At 38.6% G+C, this 20072-nt stretch overlaps 1 protein-coding gene across 11 annotated transcripts in view; it reads left to right on the plus strand.

The window, feature by feature from the left end:
- Positions 1-20072, plus strand: part of CNTN4 (contactin 4) — a 977605-nt gene that overhangs the window by 443562 nt on the left and 513971 nt on the right. The gene's annotated exons all lie outside the window — the stretch shown is intronic.

A 20072-nucleotide genomic window follows, 5' to 3' on the forward strand; every position in this document is an offset into this window, starting at 1 on the left:
AATGTGGAGACAACAGGTATGTCATTAAAACTAACTATCAGTGTATACAGTGACCGGGGCAGGACACACTCCCTGTAGGTAGCAGACTACTTTGGGGTCAGTTGCACTGTACTCTTTGCTATCTAATCCCACTTGGGTGACATCATTTCTTATTTTTAGCCTAAACATACCAGCAGGTAAAATGATATGGGGAGTAATTCTTCTAGATAAGATCAGCAAGGATGCTAGAAGTAGACTGGGGTGAAATAGCCACAGCTGACTGACCTCTCCACCACGAGCCTTATCTCGTGGATGAGTAAGAAGCCTGCAGCTACGTTGGAAAATCTCTAATAGTCAGACAAGCGAAACAGGCCTTCGCAGACCCAGGTTAAAAGGTTTGATTGTGCCATATGGTTTAAGGCCAAAGGAAGAGAAGTAGCAAAGACACAGTAGCAGAGGAGGGGAGACCAAATCTCTGTAATGAACTAGCACTAGAAAATCTGCAAAGAAAGAACATAAACAAGAAATAATCTCCCAAGCACAGCACTTAAGCTTCTGCATTTTCTTTTTATTCCTAACAGCGTGCCCAGCAACAGCCGATATAGTACAAATTTCACTGTATGTCAGATTGAGAGCTCCAGAAGGTTTATTTTTGCAGGAGATTAAGATACAGATATTTCAAGATTAGTTTCATGATGGCAAGATCAACTCCCAGTATGAGGTCTCTGCCATCATAGAGATGCTTTGTGGCACTTTTTCTTCTCTCATACATGAAGTGGGAAAATTGCCTCTTGGGTCGAATGAGAGAAGTCAAAATGTAGTCTTATTAGGTGTCCAGGGGAGTGAGTGGCATGTTTCCTGGGCTGGATAGCAGGTCAGGAATTAGGAAGGATTCAGTGTTCTCTGTGGAACTGGGCAATCAGAAGACAGCTGACCACACCTGTGTTGTACCAATGATAGCCTTGAAAAGAAACATTTCCACTCTTTCTTTTGTCACTACAGTGAATGTGCATTAGGAGAGCTGGAATGGAAATCATCAGTATTAACACAGGCTAATCTTATGAAAGGTCACAGCCACATTATACATGTGAACATGTTGAAGGACGTGCCACAATAAATCCACATAATTTATATTACTCTCAGTTGCTCTGGGAAACCTGTGTTTTTGTCAGTTATACAAAATATATGGTTCACTGGCTACCATTAATTTGAAAAATAAGGCAGGATGTATTTTGACCTGCAAGGGGTAGAACCCTGATCCTATTGCAGCTGTAGTAAAGAGCTAAGCACCTAATCTGCTGTTGGAAAAAGTCATCTGGCAAAGACAGGGCTGTTCACTTAAAGCATTCAGATTCAGAGGCAACATTTTAAAATAGAACCCAGCCCAGAGCTATTTGATAAACAAATAATAAGGGAGGCAGTCCATGTGTAGTTAAGTGTTTCCTTCCTAGTATTGGGTTCCATTTAGTGGGAGCCCTGGGATTTGGGGCCTGAGAGGGGATAACAGTGAATAAGGGCTTAACTCTGGACTTGATTATGTGGAGATGTTAGGGGCCACTTGTCACTGGTTGACTTCAGAGCTTCATCGATTTGGCTACTGAAGGGTTAATAGGGAGCCCACGTAAGACAGTTCTTTTTTTTTTTTTTTTTTTTTTAACATCTTTATTGGAGTATAATTGCTTTACAACAAAGTGAATCAGCTATACATATACATATGTTCCCATATCTCTTGCCTCTTGCGTCTCCCTCCCTCCCACCCTCCCTATCCCACCCCTCTAGGTGGTCATAAACCACCAAGCTGATCTCCCACTAGCTATCTATTTTATGTTTGGTAGTGTATATATGTCCATGCCACTCTCTCACTTGGCCACAGCTTACCCTTCCCCCTCCCCATATTCTCAAGTCCATTCTCTAGTAGGTCTGTGTCTTTATTCCCATCTTACTCCTAGGTTCTTCATGACCTTTTTTTTCCCTTAGATTCCATATATATGTGTTAGCATATGGTATTTGTTTTTCTCTTTTTGACATAGTTCACTCTGTATGACAGACTCTAGGTCCATCAGCCTCACTACAAATATCTCAATTTTGTTTCTTTTTATGGCTGAGTAATATTCCATTGTATATAAGTGCCACATCTTCTTTATCCATTCATCCGATGATGACACTTAGGTTGCTTCCATGACTTGGCTATTGTAAATAGAGTTGCAATGAACCTTTTGGTACATGACTCTTTTTGAATTATGGTTTTCTTAGGGTATATGCCCAGTGGTGGGATTCCTGGGTCATACCGCAGTTCTATTTAGTTTTTTAAGGAACCTCCATAGTGGCTGTATCAATTTACATTCCCACCAACAGTGCAAGAGGGTTCCCTTTTCTCCACACCCTCTTGAGCATTTTCTGATGATGGCCATTCTGACTGGTGTGAGGTGATACCTCAATGCAGTTTTGATTTGCATTTCTCTAATGATAAGTGATGTTGAGCATTCTTTCATGTGTTTGTTGGCAATCTGTATATCTTCTTTGCAGAAATGTCTATTTAGGTCTTCTGCCCATTTTTGGATGGGGTTGTTTATTTTTTTGTTATTGAGCTGCATGAGCTGCTTGTAAATCGTGGAGATTAATCCTTTGTCAGTTGCTTCATTTGCAAATATTTTCTCCCATTCTGAGGGTTGTCTTTTGGTCTTGTTTATGGTTTCCTTTGCTGTGCAAAAGATTGGAAGTTTCATTAGGTCCCATTTGCTTATTTTTGTTTTTATGTCCCTTTCTCTAGGAGGTGGGTCAAAAAGGATCTTGCTGTGATTTATGTCATAGAGTGTTCTGCCTATGTTTTCCTCTAAGAGTTTGATAGTGTCTGGCCTTACATTTAGGTCTTTAATCCATTTTGACGTTTTTTTGTGTGTATGGTGTTAAGGAGTGTTCTAATTTCATTCTCTTACATGCAGCTGTTCAGTTTTCCCAGCACCACTTATTGAAAAGGCTGTCTTTTCTCCACTGTATATTCTTGCCTCCTTTATCAAAGATATGGTGACCATATGTGCATGGGTTTATCTCTGGGCTTTCTATCCTGTTCCATTGATCTATATTTCTGTTTTTGTGCCAGTACCATACTGTCTTGATTACTGTAGCTTTGTAATATAGTCTGAAGTCAGGGCGCCTGATTCCTCCAGCTCCATTTTTCGTTCTCAAGATTGCTTTGGCTATTCGGGGTCTTTTGTGTTTCCATACAAATTGTGATTTTTTTTGTTCTAGTTCTGTGAAAAAGGCCAGTTTTACTTTGATAGAGATTGTATTGAATTTGTAAGTTGCTTTGGGTAGTATAGTCATTTTCACAATGTTGATTCTTCCAATCCAAGGGCATGGTATATCTCTCCATCTATTTGTATCATCTTTAATTTCTTTCATCAGTGTATTATAATTTTCTGGATACAGGTCTTTTGTTTCCTTAGGTAGTTTTATTCCTAGATATTTTTTCGTTGTTGTTGCAATGGTAAACAGAGTGTTTTCTTAATTTCACTTTCAGATTTTTCATCATTAGTGTATAGGAATGCCAGAGATTTCTGTGCATTAATTTTGTATCCTGCTAATTTACCAGATTCATTGATTAGCTCTAGTAGTTTTCTGGTAGCATCTTTAGGATTCTCTATGTATAGTATCATGTCATCTGCAAACAGTGACAGCTTTACTTCTTCTTATCCAATTTGGATTCTTTTTATTTCTTTTTCTTCTCTGATTGCTGTGGCTAAAACTTCCAAAACTATGTTGAATAATAGTGGTGAGAGTGGGCAACCTTGTCTTGTTCCTGATCTCAGTGGAAATGGTTTCAATTTTTCACCATTGAGGATGATGTTGGCTGTGGGTTTGTCATATATGGCCTTTATCATGTTGAGGAAAGTTCCCTCTATGGCTACTTTCTGCAGGGTTTTTATCATAAATGGGTGTTGAATTTTGTCAAAAGCTTTCTCTGCATCTATTGAGATGATCATATGGTTTTTCTCCATCAATTTGTTAATATGGTGTATCACATTCATTAATTTGTATATCTTGAAGAATCCTTGCATTCCTATAATAAACCCCACTTGATCATGGTGTATGATCCTTTTTAATGTGCTGTTGGATTCTGTTTGCTAGTATTTTGTTGAGGATTTTTGCATCTATGTTCATCGGTGATATTGGACTGTAGTTTTCTTTCTTTGTGACATCTTTGTCTGGTTTTGGTATCAGGGTGATGGTGGCCTCGTAGAATGAGTTTGGGAGTGTTCCTCCCTCTGCTATATTTTGGAAGAGTTTGAGAAGGTTAGGTGTTAGCTCATCTCTAAATGTTTGATAGAATTTGCCTGTGAATCCATGTGGTTCTGGGCTTTTGTTTGTTGGAAGATTTTTAATCACAGTTTCAGTTTCAGTGCTTGTGATTGGTCTGTTCATATTTTCTATTTCTTCCTGGTTCAGTCTTGGCAGGTTGTGCTTTTCTAAGAATTTGTCCATTTCTTCCAGGTTGTCCATTTTATTGGCATAGAGTTGCTTGTAATCTCTCATGATCCTTTGTATTTCTGCCGTTTCAGTTGTTACTTCTCCTTTTTCATTTCTAATTCTATTGATTTGAGTCTTCTTCCTTTTTTCTTGATGAGTCTGGCTAATGGTTTATCAATTTTGTTTATCTTCTCAAAGAACCAGCTTTTAGTTTTATTGATCTTTGCTATCGTTTCCTTCATTTCTTTTTCATTTATTTCTGATCTGATCTTTATGATTTCTTTCCTTCTGCTAACTTTGGGGGTTTTTTGTTCTTCTTTCTCTAATTGCTTTAGGTACAAGGTTAGGTTGTTTATTTGAGATGTTTCCTGTTTCTTAAGGTAGGATTCTATTGCTATAAAGTTCCCTCTTAGAACTGCTTTTGGTGCATCCCATAGGGTTTGGGTCGTCGTGTCTCCATTGTCATTTGTTTCTAGGTATTTGTTGATTTCCTCTTTGATTTCTTCAGTGATCACTTGGTTATTAAGTAGTGTATTGTTTAGCCTCCATGTGTTTGTATATTTTACAGATCTTTTCCTGTAATTGATATCTAGTCTCATAGTGTTGTGCTCAGAAAAGATACTTGGTACGATTTCAGTTTTCTTAAATTTACCAAGGCTTGATTTGTGACCCAAGATATGATCTGTCCTGGAGAATGTTCCATGAGCACTTGAGAAAAATGTGTATTCTGTTGTTTTTGGATGGAATGTCCTATAAATATCACTTAAGTCCATCTTGTTTAATGTATCATTTAAAGCTTGTGTTTCCTTATTTATTTTCATTTTGGATGATCTGTCCATTGGTGAAAGTGGGGTGTTAAAGTCCCCTACTATGATTGTGTTACTGTCGATTTCCCATTTTATGGCTGTTAGTATTTGCCTTATGTATTGAGGTGCTCCTATGTTGGGTGCATAAATATTTACAATTGTTATATCTTCTTCTTGGATCGATCCCTTGATCATTATGTATTGCCCTTCTTTGTCTCTTCTAATAGTCTTTATTTTAAAGTCTATTTTGTCTGATATGAGAATAGCTACTCCAGCTTTCTTTTGATTTCCATTTGCATGGAATATCTTTTTCCATCCCCTCACTTTCAGTCTGTATGTGGCCCTAGGTCTGAAGTGGGTCTTCTGTAGACAGCATATATATGGGTCTTGTTTTTGTATCCATTCAGCCAGTCTGTGTCTTGGTGGGAGCATTTAATCCATTTACATTTAAAGTAATTATCGATATGTATGTTTGTATTCCCATTTTCTTAATTGTTTTGGGTTTGTTATTGTACGTCTTTTCCTTCTCTTGTGTTTCTTGCCTAGAGAAGATCCTTTAGCATTTGTTGTAAAGCTGGTTTGGTGGTGCTGAACTCTCTCAGCTTTTGTTTTTCTGTGAAGGTTTTAATTTCTCCATCAAATCTGAATGAGATCCTTGCTGGGTAGAGTAATCTTGGTTGTAGGTTTTTCTCCTTCATCACTTTAAATATGTCCTGCCACTCCCTTCTGGCTTGCAGAGTTTCTGCTGAAAGTTTAGCTGTTAACCTTATGGGGATTCCCTTGTGTGTTATTTGTTGTTTTTCCCTTGCTGCTTTTAATATGTTTTCTTTGTATTTAATTTTTTGATAGTTTGATTAATATGTGTCTTGTTGTGTTTCTCCTTCGATTTATCCTTTATGGGACTCTCTGTGCTTCCTGGTCTAGATTATTTCCTTTCCCATATTAGGGAAGTTTTCAACTGTAATCTCTTCAAATATTTTCTCAGTCCCTTTCTTTTTCTCTTCTTCTTCTGGAACCCCTATAATTCGAATGTTGGTGCGTTTAATGTTCTCCCAGAGGTCTCTGAGACTGTCCTCAGTTCTTTTCATTCTTTTTTCTTTAATCTGCTCTGCAGTAGTTATTTCCACTATTTTATCTTATCCATTCTTCTGCCTCTGTTATTCTGCTATTGATTCCTTGTAGAGTATTTTTAATTTCATTTATTGTGTTGTTCATCATTTCTTGGTTCCTCTTTAGTTCTTCTAGGTCTTTGTTAAATGTTTCTTGCATTTTCTCTATTGTATTTCCAAGATTTTGGATCATCTTTACTATCATTATTCTGAATCCTTTTTCAGGTAGACTGCCTATTTCCTCTTCATTTGTTATGTCTGGTGGGTTTTTACCTTGCTCCTTCATCTGCTGTGTGTTTTTATGTCTTCTCATTTTGCTTATCTTACTGTGTTTGGGGTCTCCTTTTCTCAGGCTGCAGGTTCGTAGTTCCTGTTGTTTTTGGTTTCTGTCCCCAGTGGCTAAGGTTGGTTCAGTGGGTTGTGTAGGTTTTCTGGTGGAGGGGACTAGTGCCTGTGTTCTGGTGGATGAGGCTGGATCTTGTCTTTCTGGTGGGCAGGTCCACGTCTGGAGGTGTGTTTTGGGGTGTCTGTGGTCTTATTATGATTTTAGGCAGCCTCTCTGCTAATGGGTGGGGTTGTGTTCCTGTCTTGCTAGTTGTTTGGCACAGGGTGTCCAGCACTGTAGCTTGCTGGTCGTTGAGTGAAGCTGGGTCTTGGTGTTGAGATGGAGATCTCTGGGAGATTTTTGCCGTTTTATATTACATGGAGCTGGGAGGTCTCTTGTGGACCAGTGTCCTGAAGTTGGCTCTTCCACCTTAGAGGCACAGCACTGACTCCTGGCTGGAGCACCAAGAGGCTTTCATCCACACGGCTCAGAATAAAAGGGAGAAAAGAAAGAAAAAGGAAAGAGGATAAAATAAAATAAAGTAAGATAACATAAAATAAAGTTATTAAAATAAAAGATAATTATTAAGAAAAAAATTTAAGTAAGAAAACAAACAAAACAACAACAAAAAAAAAAACGGATGGACAGAACCCTAGGACAAATGGTGAAAGCAAAGCTATACAGACAAAATCTCACACAGAAGCATACACATACACACTCACAAAAAGAGGAAAAGGGGAAAAAATAATATATCTTGCTCCCAAAGGCCACCTCCTTAATTTGGGATGATTCGTTGTCTTTTCATGTACTCCACAGATGCAGGGTACATCAAGTTGATTGTGGAGATTTAATCCACTGCTCCTGAGGCTGCTGGGAGGGATTTCCCTTTGTCTTCTTTGTTCGCACAGCTCCCGGGGTTCAGCTTTGGATTTGGACCCGCCTCTGCGTGTAGGTCGCCTGAGGGCGTCTGTTCTTCGGTCAGACAGGACGGGGTTAAAGGAGCCGCTGATTCGTGGGCTCTGGCTCACTCAGGCCGGGGAGAGGGAGGGGCACGGAATGCGGGGCGTGCCTGCGGCGGCAGAGACCGCCATGACGTTGCACCAGCCCGAGGCGCGCAGTGCGTTTTCCCGGGGAAGTTGTCCCTGGATCCAGGCACCCTGGCGGTGGCGGGCTGCACAGGCTCCGCGGAAGGGTGGTGTGGAGAGTGACCTGTGCTTGCTCACAGGCTTCTTGGTGGCGGCAGCAGCAGCCTTAGCGTCTCATGCCCGTCTCTGGGGTCCACGCTGTTAGCCGCGGCTCGCGCCCGTCTCTGGAGCTCCTTTAAATGGCGCTTTTAATCCCCTCTCTTCGAGCACCAGGAAAGAAAGAGGGTAGAAAAAGTCTCTTGCTACTTCAGCAGGTCCAGACTTTTTCCCAGACTCCCTCCCAGCCAGCTGTGGCGCACTTGCCCCCTTCAGGCTGTGTTCACGCAGCCAACCCCAGTCCTCTTCCTGGGATCTGACCTCCGAAGCCGGGGCCTCAGCTCCCAGCCCCCGCCCGCCCCGGCGGGGGAGCAGAGAAGCCTCTCGGGCTGGTGAGTGCTGGTCGGCCCTGATCCTCTGTGCGGGAATCTCTCCGCTTTGCCCTCCGCACCCCTGTTACTGTGCTCTCCTCTGCGGCTCCAAGCTTCCCCCGTCCGCCACCCGCAGTCTCCGCCCGCGAAGGGGCTTCCTAGTGTATGGAAACGTTTCCTCTTTCACGGCACCCTCCCACTGGTGCAGGTTCCGTTCCTATTCTTTTGTCTCTGTTTTTTCTTTTTTCTTTTGCCCTACCCAGGTAGGTGGCCAGTTTCTTGCCTTTTGGGAGGTCTGAGGTCTTCTGTCAGCGTTCAGTAGGTGTTCTGTAGGAATTGTTCCACATGTAGATGTATTTCTGATGTATTTGTGGGGAGGAAGGTGATTTCCGCGTCGTACTCTTCTGCCATCTTTCTCTCTAGCCCCGTAAGACAGTTCTGTTGGTTAAATTGCAGCTACCTCTGTGTGAAGTTAGGTATGTAGAGAGTTCACAGCGCGGACTATCAGAAATCCTCTGCTGTGTTCACTCATGGTCTGAGATTGCTTTAAGAAACAGAATGGTGCTAAGAAACAGAATGGTGCTCTCTCCATTAGTTAATACATCCTTTTCCTGTATTGTGGAGCATTTACATAGTGGTTTTATCTTAAGTGTTTGACCTAGAAACATTAAGAAAGAAATATCTCATTGTTGTCTGCACTGTGGACTTGTGTTTTTCTGTTTCAGTGAAGAGCTGGCTTGGTATGGAGCTGAGGAAGGGGTAAGCCTCTCTCTGCTGAGCATCCAGCCTTGCATATTTCTGATGTATCTGCCCTGTTTTTCCTCTGAGGACGCATAAGAGAAGCCGTATAGCTAATGCATTGAGTTATAAATTCAAAATATGTTCTTGATATTGAAGTTATACTTTTTTTTTACAAGTGAGATTCATGAATCATAAATTTGATATTATAATCCTAATAAATCAGATTAAATCCGACTCTGAGATGCTACATGCCTGGATGCATGATTGCTCCAGGGTCCCCTTTTTTAGAAGTATTCATGGAGTGGAGTTCAGTGTATTTGGTAAATGATGGGAACATACTTCTCAAAGCCTTAGTCCTCATTGGAAGAGTTGGGAAGAAAGATTATTCTCGTGCAATCGTAAGTGGACTGTGACCATGCAAGCATATTTTTATACAAGGTCAATCCCAGCAAAAACAACTGAAGAGAATATTATCAGTCATCAAGAAATCAACAAAAGATTTTAAGCAGCTTTAAAAATATACTTTGCTAGACATTTTGGTGGGATACACCAAATATGACAATATAGACCATCCCTTGTCCTCACAAAAAACTCACAATATAATTGGGGAAAGAAAATGAGTGCAGTGTGAACAAAATACCAATGTAAGAGATGAAGAATGTGCAGTTAAATACAGATGATGTCATGAAGCAATACTTGATTGAATGAATAGTAGAAATAACAAATGCTCCAGGAGACTAGAAGAAGGAGCTATGGCCATGTACTATTCTGGCTCCATCGTAAATGGAAGAAACTGAATTTGAACAGATTCCCCAAGCATTGTTAAGATTTAGACATGTTGTCCAAAGCAGGAAAGGTGTTAAACTGCACAAATGTGAAAGCAGAGAAATTTAAGTGTTAGGTCTAATGATAATAGAAGTTAACTTTTTAGTGAATACTTAATAGCTTCCATGTAATATTGATTAATCTTCACCACAGCATATAAGATAAATTTAAGCCATGCAAATGGAAGGACTTAGTCACTGATTGGATGTAGGAAATAGAGGTGTAGGGAATGGGGAAGAAAACATTGGGAGAAATCACCAATAACCCCATGTCTTCAAACTTCAAAGAATGTATAGATTTAACTGAAATAGGTGTTTCTTGAAAGTGCTGGTTCACGGGGAAGAAAGCACAAGTTGTTTATGAGATGATTTTTAGTGAATTGGAATGAGATGATTCAAAGGGAATTATTCAGTAAGCATTTAGAAATTTGGGACCTAGAATTCCAGAGAGACAAGTAGAGAAACCAAGAGTCATATGCCCAAGGGAGTAACTGAACTCACCAGAGTGGGTGTGGGAGCCAAGAGCTGTGGACTTTCCTTGGAGATGTCTTACATCTAGAGGGCAGTGAAACAAAGTGGGATTTCATTCTTCTCATGTAAAGATAACTTATTAATAATCAGGTTTCTCGTGATACTGCCCAAAGGTCCACAAATCCACAAGATAAAAATTAATTTTTAATAGGGACCTGCAGATTAAGGACATTTAGAGAAGACCAAAAAAAAAGCAACTGTAAAATGAGAGTGCTAGGTGGAGAACAAGCAAAATCTGTGAGTTTCATCTTTGCTCCAGTGGTTGATGGAGCATGTTGTCACGTTTTGTGTTGATTCCTTAAGAAGCAGAGAAAGGTATCTCTTAATTGAGATCTGTATTAATCAAGAAATGGTGTGTTTTTTGACATCTGATGCAACATTTTTAGTAGAGAAGGACTTCAGCTGGAAAATCCAAAATGTGTGTGGATGGTAGGAGAAGCAAAGTGTTCAACTGTATGCATGTGTAAGTGTGTATGTGCTTGAGTGTGTGTAGGCTCACACACACACACACACACACACACACACACACAGAGTTCTTCTCCCTTATTACACCAGGATGGTAATGGATAAGGACGATTTACAATGGCCCAAAATATACAAACTGATACCTAACTTATGTTAGGACAAAAGTGGGAAAAAAGTACTTAAATCACTAATATTACTTTGAAATGATCACAGAAACATTTAAAAAGAAAAAGAACTAGTCATTCTCTTCATTAGTAATATCAGGAGGCATGCCATAGAACATGAACATGAGTTTATGAGGAATGTGAGGGTTTGAAATAATGCAGGAAATAATGCAGGAAAGGAAAAAAATATCTTCCTTACTGGAGATGTACAGATACATGTTGATCATGTGCTCTTTTATAAGTCTTTATTTATATCTCAGTTTCTCTTAGAGGATTTTGTACAAGTATCATGAATAACCAAGTTTAGCTGGAATCACTGGCTTACAACAGCTTTTTAAATTTATTTTCTTTAGTTATTAATAGAACTCCACATTTGCAACCTAAATATCATCTTTGTTTTATTTAGAGAAACAGTAAAGCGTCAGAGAGGAAATGAAAAGGGACTAAAATAGATCCTCAGAATTTCTTGTTACTTGATTCAGGACAAAACAAAACAAAGCAGAAAATCCAAAGATGTTTTGCTTAGTTCACCTTTCAATTTAGAAAGTACTGCTGGTCAGCTCAGCGTTTAGGGAAAATGTGATGCTCTCCAGTTTCATGGATCATTTCAGCCTGCATTTGTACAACAGTTTTGTATAAAACAGCAACAGTGGGTCCAGCTGATTGTGGTAAACCTAATTATACCCAGAGGAGACTTTTATAGTGAAGTTTAAGAAAGAACAAAATATTACTATAAATTGGGGATCAGCAAGCATTTTCCGTAAATGACTAGGTAGCAAGTTTTTTTTTTTTTTTTTAAATTCCAGGCAAAATGATTGTTGTCACAACTATCCATCCCTGCCATTCTATTACAAAAGCAGCCACAGATATGGCTGCCAATACATTTATGAGCAGGCCTGGCTGTGTTCCAATAAAAATTTGTTTACAAAAACAGGTTTTGAGCTGGGAGCAGCCCTTAGATCGCCAGACCTTGCTGTAGATGACAGACATATCCCAAAGTGAGTTCTGAGGAACTTTTGTCCCGGATGAAATGGAACTTCTGGTCAAGTAACTCCAGGCAACGCCACCTGGAATGCCTCTTTCTTCTTTTGTATAAATTCCATGTCATCTTATTGAAGTCTATGAGAAGTCTTGGAATAAAGTGATCCATCTACTTTGGTTAACTCGCTTCTCTCAAACAGATGGAAACTTGGAATTATTTTTATATTAACTCTTAAACATATTTGAGAATCTGTGATTTAGAAGTTTTCAAACTTATAATTTAACTATCTATATAGATTATCATAGGCATATCTTTGTTGAAAGCTTGTTAAATTCCCAAGAAAACTCACAAACTATTGTCCACAAAAGTAGCCAGGGTAAAGTCCTAACCTTCTTAACTAGTTCTGAGTAATTTTCTGATTATTATTTTTTTAGGTTCAAATTGTATTACTTCCTGCTGGCAGTTTGAGCTATTGGACTTACTCTGCCTTCTCCTAAGTGATTAAATGCGTTACAGTTTAAGTTGATTCAAGATATATTTACTTTGGGCTTCCTTTCTCAGTACATGGATGAATGAGACAGACCTTGTTTCTCCTTTCTGGGCATTTATAATAACAAAGGAGGATACAGACAAAAGTTATAATACTATATGATAACTGCTCTAATAAGGAAATTCTGAATGTTGTCAAAGCACGTATGAGAAGTAAAATGATAATTAAGAGGTCAGAGAAGACTTTCAGAGGAAGTTCATCTACATATAAATTTCAAGCTAGCTACAGAGAAGTGGGGAAAAAGCAGGAACAGAGATAAGGAGGCAAGATGGCCAGACCTATCCAGCTGTCATGCAGTATAGCTCTAAGACAGATGTCTGCTGCAGAGATGGGTGGGAGTTTGAATTAAACAGGTCTTTCCTGGTTCTGTAAAGGTATTGAAGGTAAGTGGAAAGTTGGAGAATGTGGCTCTGTCGTATTTACAGCCTGGTAACATAGCTGTGGCTGAAATGTGAGAATGGACCAGAGGGATATGGGCTGCTCAGATATGGGACTTTTCTTAAGCTGACCTATAGCTTTACCAGGGAATCTGCCATTGATGACCCATTACTCACATTCTTCCTTCAGACAGGTAACATGCTGCCCAGCTCCTATGTTATGTTAAGAAACCAAGAGCCAGAGAATATTTTTTTTCCTGAAATTATCTGGTTGCTATTAGAAATATTAAACTCTTTATTTGGGGATATTGAAAAATTTTAAAGAGTGAATAATAAGTATTTTTAGAAAAATGAGAGGAGACTTTACTACACATTTGTCTTTAGACAAAAGTTGATCCCAAAAGGCCAGCCTGATTGTTGCACCTGAAGGAAATGATTTAACTGTGAAGGCAAACCTGGGCCTTTTCCTTAGCAATAGCAATTAACCTAGACGAGCTTTCCCTTAAGTCTGTTTTAAGACAACAGAACTGGTGGGCATATAAATATCCACAGGAATTATTGCAGACCCTGCCTGTCCTTGTTCACCTGCACTGTTCATTTACAAATGCATGAGGTATTTCTGGAAGTTATTCTCAATTAGAATGTAGCATAATGTTGTGTTTACTGAATAACAATGTGTGAAATATGTCCACTTAGCACAGTGAAGCACTTACAAAGATGTGAAGGTTTTTTTTTTTTAAACTCTTTTCTCGTATAGAACAAATTATTCTGTGTTGAAAACTGGACCCTGAGATATCCCGTGTGTTTATATATATACACACACACATATATGTGTGTGTTTGTATACATATGTGTGTATATATATATAGTATGTATGTCACAATCATAATAGATATTCACAATCAGATATATATACACACATATGTATGTATATATAATGTATATGACTTATATACTGTTTCTATATTTTATTCTGGCTAGTTAACATTGCTCAGAAATGCAACTTCTAATGTCCAAACTGAAGGGTGTGTGGAGTTCTGTGGTTGTAATGGAGGATCAGGTGTTAAAAAGTAGTGGGACGAAGCCATGGGTTAAGGTTTTGGGGATTTGGATCAAAGAGGGGCTTTCTTGGAGTCCCTATTAATATCAACAAAACAGAAGCAATACATTTCTTCTCTGATTATTTTCCTGGTTTCTCTGAGCATGCTCATCGTGGCTCCCAGACTCATTCCTCAATTGTGTGAACTCAGGAGAAAGTAGCATCTCTTGGGCGGAATTGGTGCCAGAGCTTTGAAGTAACACAAGTCTGTCATTACAACCTGATGCATTTCCACTACCATTGCTACCGCCCCACTTGAGGGCTTACTGTGAGCTAGGAACATAGTTAAAGTCATACAAAAATATTCATTTTTGATTAGGAAAAATCTGCCTTCTTGCACTCAGCTAGACACTTGGAAGGCTATTTCATTGTATTTATGCAGGTTATTCTTTCTCATCCTTCAAGATTACTGGTTCCCAAGTAGTTTTTGGTTTTCCTCTAGCAGAGCTTCTCTAAGGTAACTTGGGGTACAGTCTGAGCCTGAAATGTGATGCTGCCGAGGGTCAGATGAGAACTTACATATATTTACAGTTATAAAAACTTAGGTACCAGGAGGACATATTTCATGAAGTTTCTTCCTACACTTGAAAATAGTTTCCTGAAACTTGCAGCTGAGGTGTAGTAAGTGAAGGGCTGGGAGGCAATAATATAAAAACTTGAACTGTGTGTAGGAATACACTTTAACATAGGTCATGGAATTGAATTTTCCTAAGTAACTACAACTATTTAGATCATTCTTTTGTTGTTTGCCACATCTCTGAAATAGCCTCAAAGTTGAAGTTATCACTTATTAGAATTATATTCTCAAAAATGTTTTCATAAATAATTCAACTATTTCTAGTTTCCATAGGTAAATAGAATTGCTACATTTTGTTCTACCAACAGCAGACCTAGACTGCTAATTTAGGGAGGAAGTTTGATGTCATGAACAAATATGATATAGTATTACAACTATTCCCATCTTCATACTTTCCTCTCTTTACATAGATCTCACATGTCATTGCAAAGAGCTCACAGTGATACTAAATAAAAAGTTTAGGGAAAACCTGGGTGTTGTGTTTTTAGCATACAAGAAGTAAAGAATTCTGGCTTTATTTATTCTTCATTAAGAAAAGCAGAGTAAACTTTTTTCTTCATACCTTAACTTGTCTATTCAGCAGTGTAATTTCAATTAAATTGGAAGAAAGTCAGTATTGTCAATATGGATTGCAGCCTGGGCATCCAGACATTTTTTTTTTTCCTACATCATTTTTCCTCTGACCAGTGTGTCTCCTGTGAGCACACTTTCATGATCATTGAACTTTCTCTAGAAATGATGTGGCGTACCTAAATATAACATCTAAACTGGCATTATGTGTGCACATATCTTTCAAGGAGGATAGATCCACTGTTATAAAAACCAAAAATGGATTTTTTTTTCAAAATTTTACTCTCAGGCTAGGAAATAGTTGATACACTATTAGCTTTATTTTGAAATAATTATAGGAAAGTTACAAAAACGGCTACAGAGTTCCTTTTCACGCTGGTTTTCCTAGTGTTAACATCTTACATGGCCATAATATAGTGATCAAAAGCAGGAAAGTGACATTGGTACCATTCAGTTAATGAAACAGCAAGCCTTATTTAAAGTTCACCAGTTTTTCTACTAATGTCCTCTTTCTCTTCCAAGATCTAATCCAAAATCCCACCTTGTTTGCAATATTCATTTCTTTGTACTGTCCTTTAATTCATGACAATTCCTTAGTCTTTCCTTTGGTGATCTTGACACTTTTGAAGACCGCTGGTCAGCTATGTTGTAGCACCTTACTCAACTGTCTGATGTTTTCTCATGATCACACTGAGTTTAGGCATTGTTTGCAAGGAGACCACACACGAATACTGTGTCCCCGTCACTGCTCCATGGCAGAGGGGGCTTGAGGCCAGTATGAATTGGCACTGGTGATGTCAGCCTTGATCACTTGGTTAAGAGGGTGTTGGCTAAGTTTCCTCATGTCAAATTATTCTTTTCCTGAGTCTTAGCTTTAGACAAAGACGCATGTTTTTATTCTTAATTTACTAAGTATTGTATACTCACTATACTCTTTTATACCTCAGTTTCCCTGCCTAAAAATTATAATACTGGAAGCTAATGCTCATCCCAAACAGTGTAGACTTAATACACTGTCCTTTAGAGATTCTCAGATAAAAGCCACTTTATAACTGGAAATGATCACTCTATCACATTTTAAATAAGAACATAAGTGGAATGGTTAAAGTAGATTGGCAGCATGTGCTCATCTCACACCCAGAACTACAGGGACATCTGCTCTACATGTGACAGGCCAGGCCTGAAATCTCGTTCCCTGAGAACCACTAATGTTTGCTCAATTTGGCCTAAGTCAGCCTGATTAAACAAAGAGCACCTTGATCACTTTCTACCTATTTTGGCTATTAAACTAACCAATGAATAACCATGACTTGATAAGGGCTATAAAAACCTTTTTTTAAACTGTCGCATTTGCAATTTCTGCTGTTCTTATAAGGGGGGAAGGTGTCCCTTGGCACGCTAATGATTCTGGATCCATATGCAACAATTCATTCTCATTAGTTTGTATCTGATGATGAAATATCCCCACCAATGCAGAGAAAGGCATCCTTCACACACAGGTTTACCAGCTGTCTCCTCTATTTTTCTTTTGGAATATCACTGCTATTGGCCTTGATACAATATGCTGAGAAGAAGTTAGCCACTTACAGGTCTAGGAGAAAGCAGTGGAAGGAATACCAAAGAAGTAACTGACTCACTGGCCTCTCCAAGCCTCACTTTCTTCTTTGACAAATGGGAATAATGATATACCTACCTCCTCAAGTTACTGTGAGAATTACATAGTTCATGTAAAATCTTTGGTTACTAACAGACATAGTATGTACTCAAGAAAAAAGCTTGTCGTTTCTCTCTCTATCATCTTTCATGCCTGAGATACAGATCAGGGTGCAAAAAATAAATAAATAAAACAAGGAAATGGAGGCAAGCACTAGCTTAAATAGTTTTGTATAATATGCAGTGGATTTCTGGAAAACTATTTGATACCAAAGAAGAGTTCAAAAGAGTTTGTCAGATGATCTGGAAACGTCCTATCATCTGCATGCAGTCCTAGACCAAATGACAATGATGGTGAGGTGTGCCTATAGGAATTTAGCTTTTTCTTCATGAAAATGAGTTCCATGGGCAAATAAACTGGCAAGTGCACTAGAATGCAGACTCCATGTCGACAGGACTTTGTCTACTACGACATCAAGGGTCTAACATACTGTGTTTATTCATCAAATTTTATTTAGATAATGTTCCAGTATATTTATTTCTATAAATAATAGCACAGGATCTAGAATGTACAATTTGTTTACCATTTCGTGAGATGGCAGGCTATGAATATAAATCCTGTTTTACCACTTCACTAAAGAGTAGGGTGGTTTCATGTCCCACACTCCACTTAGACTTCTAAGCTTCCCCTAGGTAAGACAAAGTCCATGTTAAGACTGTCTTAGAGTGCTAACCATTTTACATGCATTAGCTCACATACTTCCCTATGCACTTCTGATGTAGATGGCAGTCTCCATCTTATAGACAAAAAATTGGAGCATCCAAATAACTTTTCCAAAACATTTCAGGCATTGGATATAGAAAACCAAGATTTGAACATAGGTCTGTTTCCAAAGGTCATATACACTCTTGATTCTTACTGACACACTTTCCTGGTTGTCCACTGTTCCGAGCCCCCCTAGAGCCCTGTGTTATTTACACCGCCAATAGAATAAAATAAGCTCCATGAGGGCAGACTATGTGTGTCTTATTCATTTCTGTATCATGTGGCATGTCAATTAGTAGAAATTTAGTTAATAATTTGTGAGTGAAGTACAGAGGATCAATGATTTTAGCCTGTTTATTTTTATAGCCCGTCATAATTTGTGCATTTATGTTTGCAGTCTTACTTCTACTTCTGATTAAGTAGATACAGACTCTGTTTTAGGCTACCACCTATCTGATTTGCCTGTCCAAGCAGTCAGCAAGCTGTGCATAGTGATGAATATACTGGTAGCTTTACTTCCCCACTAAGTGCATCCAAGTAAAAGCCCTGAAAGTCACACGGTTCTTTCCACTTTAAATCTGACACCTAATATATTAGGTATTAGAGTGTTTTGTGCTTACCTTTAGCTCTTCTTTGGTTTAGGTGATTAAAAAGTGCCTGTTGCTGTCTGTATGTGCGACATGCTTCATTACCAGTGATTTATTTGGGAGTTTAGCAGAATTGGCACTCTGCAGCACACCAGTGGGCAGAAGGAAAACAAACGTGAGATGATTGCTAAGAACGCTTCTTTCCTGCTCTGTTGGTAGCAGCCTTAAGAAAGTTTGCAAAGTTTACTTCCCATTACCCAGAAAGCAAGAGTAAGACTGGCGTCTCTGGGAAATGTCATTTCCCCCCACCCCCAAATTCCCCAGTTCCTCCACGCACTCTGCTCTGATGCTCAGGAGGGAATGCAACGGGTCATGGGTTTTTCCCCTTTGTCACAGTGAGCTTCCTGCATCCATGTATCTCCTGAAGCCAGGTGCTTCCACTGCTTGTCCATCTTCTTTTCCCAACAAGTTTACCTTCTCAAAGCCATGCTCAACTTTTTTAGCAGAATCCAACTAAAGGGATTTTCTCTTATATTCCTTTCAACAACCCTGAATCATCACTGTCACTTTGCTGAAGAGAAAAGTAAGGCTAACCTAGGTTAAATGACTTGCCCGAGGTCAACAACTAAATGGTAGAGCTGGGACTTAAAGCTGGCTTGTGTGATTCTAAAGCTGATGTTTTCAACCACCATAGGGAAGGCAAAGAAGTTTTTATGTTACTTACAAACCGTATTGATTTTGTTGTGCCTGCTTGAAATGCTACCTGGAAAAGATCCTGGGACTGCCCTTGGGCTAAGTGGGAGAAGGTCCATGCTCAATTAGCATTGCTTTCCCTGGGAGGGGGCCATGGAGGTGCCGTGTCTTTTCCTGTCTTCTGCTATGATCTACTTTTGTTCTCATTTCTGTTGTACTGAGAGTATACTAATATGGGAGTGATATTCTAAAGGGAAGATGAAGTATCAGAGAAGCAGTCTAAATAAGAGGAAGAAAAAAACATGTATCTTATATGTACTACAGTTAATAAGCCTGTGTTATAACTATTTGGGAGAACTTTAGGAGAATGGATAAACATCTATACTCTGAAGTTAAACTTTTAGGGTTGCTTTCTAGGGTGATGGAAATATTCTACATCTTGGTGGTATAGTAGTGATATGACTACATAAATTTTTGAGATCTCATTAAACTTTACACTAAAAAGAATGCCTATCAGTGTATGTAAAATATACTTCAGTAAACTTCTGGGGAAAATATTCAGAGTTTATGTCCTATCTCCATTACTTCTCAGCTCTAACTAAAGACAACATACTTAACCTTTAAAATGATATTGTTGTCTACTTAAAGTGTTGTTTTAAAGATTATATGTGTTAATACTTAATAAGAGACTACTACATAATAAGTGCTTCGTAAAGGATATCTGTTATTTATCATCTCCTCAGTTATTTCATATTACATTCTACCATTACATTGCCTCCAACGCTGTTTAATAGTTTAATCACATATCCTTTTATGTTGCTTTTTAATTACATATGTTGTATTGGAAACTCACAAATATGTAAGTTTCATATATGAATAATTGCATAATATATTTAATTATATCTTTGAATGCAAGGCTTTTGTGTTTTCATCTAAAGGATTCTAGAACACGAACCATATCTGTTTGTTTTTCAACTGAAATGTAAAAGTGTTCAGTATCTACATGTCCTAAATAAGTATTTATTAAAGCTGATGGGCTACAAGGTGTGTTTGAACATAATGAAAGCATTAGATATGGTAGAATGTTTAGAATGAATCTGTAATATATACCTAGAAACCTAAGCAAATAAAGAGGAAAGTATGAAGTGTTAAAAAACCCAACTCTTACGGAAAGGAAGCATAAGCAGTTTACTCTGGGACTCAGTTGAAAAATTATTAACCAAATTAAATAATGTAACTAAATTTGGACAACAGT

The sequence above is a fragment of the Pseudorca crassidens genome, chromosome 10, assembly GCF_039906515.1.
Source record: "Pseudorca crassidens isolate mPseCra1 chromosome 10, mPseCra1.hap1, whole genome shotgun sequence".
NCBI lineage: Eukaryota > Metazoa > Chordata > Mammalia > Artiodactyla > Delphinidae > Pseudorca > Pseudorca crassidens.